The sequence below is a fragment of the Protobothrops mucrosquamatus genome, unplaced genomic scaffold (genome assembly GCF_001527695.2).
Source record: "Protobothrops mucrosquamatus isolate PMUCROS unplaced genomic scaffold, P.Mucros_1.0 scaffold4356, whole genome shotgun sequence".
Taxonomy (NCBI): domain Eukaryota; kingdom Metazoa; phylum Chordata; class Lepidosauria; order Squamata; family Viperidae; genus Protobothrops; species Protobothrops mucrosquamatus.
Window position 1 is genome coordinate 19,517 of NW_015390270.1, and position 2,471 is coordinate 21,987.

The 2,471-nt window shown below is 46.1% G+C and overlaps 1 protein-coding gene across 1 annotated transcript in view; it reads left to right on the plus strand.

The window, feature by feature from the left end:
* LOC107298894 (disks large homolog 2-like) overlaps positions 1-2,471 on the plus strand; it is a gene marked incomplete at both ends in the record, with an annotated part of 58,658 nt that overhangs the window by 8,247 nt on the left and 47,940 nt on the right. The gene's annotated exons all lie outside the window — the stretch shown is intronic.

Here is a 2,471-nt window from a genome sequence, read left to right on the forward strand (position 1 = left end):
TGGAACAGCTCCTCAACACCTCAGTTGCTATTGCACAGTTCTCTTGTGTATACACACACACACACACACATTAAAGTTTTAATAAATAAGATTCGTGCTTTTGAGACAAGAATCCGAACAGTCAGCTCAGCCAAATTCTGCTCTGAAAAGATTAAATTCCTTGAGTTGCTTAGGCTTTGTGTGTGTGTGAGAGAGAGAGAGAGTGTGTGTGTGTGTGTGTGTGTGTGTCACACAAAACAACAGTGGGTCAGCTGCATCTGGACAGAACAATGTGTTCATGGGCAACCTGGTTACAACATTGTCATCTGGCATTGTTAGGAACGCTGAAGAAGAAACCGGAAGAAATCTAGACAGAAACAATCAGATCGTCTTGACTTACGACCATTTGTAGTTCCGATGCTCAGCCCCCCCTCCCCACAGTCACATGACTGAACTTTGGGCGCTCGGCAAATCGGCTGTATTTACCAGCCATTTGCAGGAGTTTGCAGTCATCTGACTGCAATTTACAACAGCTTTGCCCCAAACCCAGCATTTACTTCCAATTTATTTTCAACTATTGGTTTACTTAAAGCAGACATGTCAAACTCACGACGGCATGTGACGTCGTGCAACATATAGGGACAGTTTTGCCATTGCCGGCAATGGGGTGGGCGTGGCTTCCAGATGATGCGTCCAGCCTGCGGGCCGGGAGTTTGACACCCCTGACTTAAAGACTGTGACGAGTGCTTTACAACCCACTATGTTTGCTTAACAATCGCTGTGGAAAAGGTTGAAAAATTGGATTGGTCACATAACCGATCCGTTTTATAACTGTCACGAATTGTGACCTTAATGGGCAGACTCCATTACGGTCGAAAGGGTGAGCACTACCTGTACTGATGTGAGAAGGTAATAATAATCAGAATAGAGCTGGAAGGGACCTTGGAGGTCTTCTAGTCCAGCCCCCTGCTCAAGCGGGAGACCCTATATCATTTCAGACAAGTGACTGTCCAGTCTTTTCTTAAAAACCACGAGTGATGAAGCACCTACAACAGTGATGGTGAACCTTTTAGAGACCGAGTGCCCAAACTGCAACCCAAAACCCACTTATGCATCGTCGGGTGCCGGGTGGGTGTGACCCATTGGGTGGGCGTGGCTGTGGTGGTAACGGCAGACTGGGTGGGACTAAAAAGTTCAATCAATCAATTCCAACTTTGCAAGATTTTTTTCCCCGTGAGAAGTTAAAATTGACTGATTGATTGAACCTTTTTTTTTTTTTTTTTGCACATGGCGGCGGAGGCCTAAAGCGAAAAGGTTTTATAAAACCCAGCTGAAGGCCTAGGGTTAGGGTTAGGGTTAGGACTGGGGCCCACAGAGAGGGCTCTTAGTGCCTCCTCTGGCACCCGTGCCAAAGGTTTGCCACCACTGTCCTATACCATTTCGGACAAATGGCTGTCCAGTCTCTTCTTAAAAACTTCCAGTGTTGGAGCATTCACCGCTTCTGGAGGCAGGTTGTTCCACTGGTTAATTGTTCTAACTGTCAGGAAGTTTCTCCTTAGTTCTAGGTTGCTTCTCTCCTTGATTAGTTTCCATCCGTTGCTTCTTGTCCTACCCTCAGGCGCTTTGGAGAATAGCTTGACTCCCTCTTCTTTGTGGCAGCCCCTGAGATATTGGAACACTGCTATCATGTCCCCCCTCGTCCTTCTCTTCGTTAAACTAGACATACCCAATTCCAGCAACCGTTCCTTATATGTTTTAGCCTCCAGTCCCCTAGAAGTGCCGTAGAAGTGCTAGAAGTGGTAATGATTAACTCTGATCTGCATTTATAAGTAGAACTGATATGCAAACTGACATCTTGCACTTTGCTAACCTAACCCGGGGAAGGCTGGAGACAGGAAAAAAAATAATAATCATCTGCAGAAAAAGAAATTGAGCTGGAAAAATGGGCTGCAGACTTAAGTAGCCTGTTGCCCTTTATTTTGACATATCTCCTTGAAGTTACAAAGAGCTCTAAGTCTTTTCCTGCTTGCCAATTCTTCTCCAGCATTCAAGGACAGCGTTAGAGGGAGCATATTACTGTTATAAAAAGGATTCAGGAAATACCTCAGAGCATTCTTAAAACCTAACAATAACTCACGACAATGTCTTCGTGACCTCTACAAAAGTTCCATTCGGGTTTTTTTTCAAACGACAAAAAAAACCAGTATTTATTTTCGAGATGCAAATCGCAGAGATTTTGACCAGGTTACCATTCCCAAGCCTACATCTTTCTGCTTAAGGTCAGCAATACTTGGGGCGGTGTTGGGAGGGACTCGTCGCTCCCATGTAACACCGCTGCTGCGCGAGCTGCACTGGCTACCGGTGGCTTTCCGGGTGCGCTTTAAGGTGTTAGTTACCACCTTTAAAGCGCTCCATGGCATCGGGCCTGGATATCTCCGAGACCGCCTTCTGCCACAGATTCCCTCTCACAGACCGGTACGCTCCCACAGAGC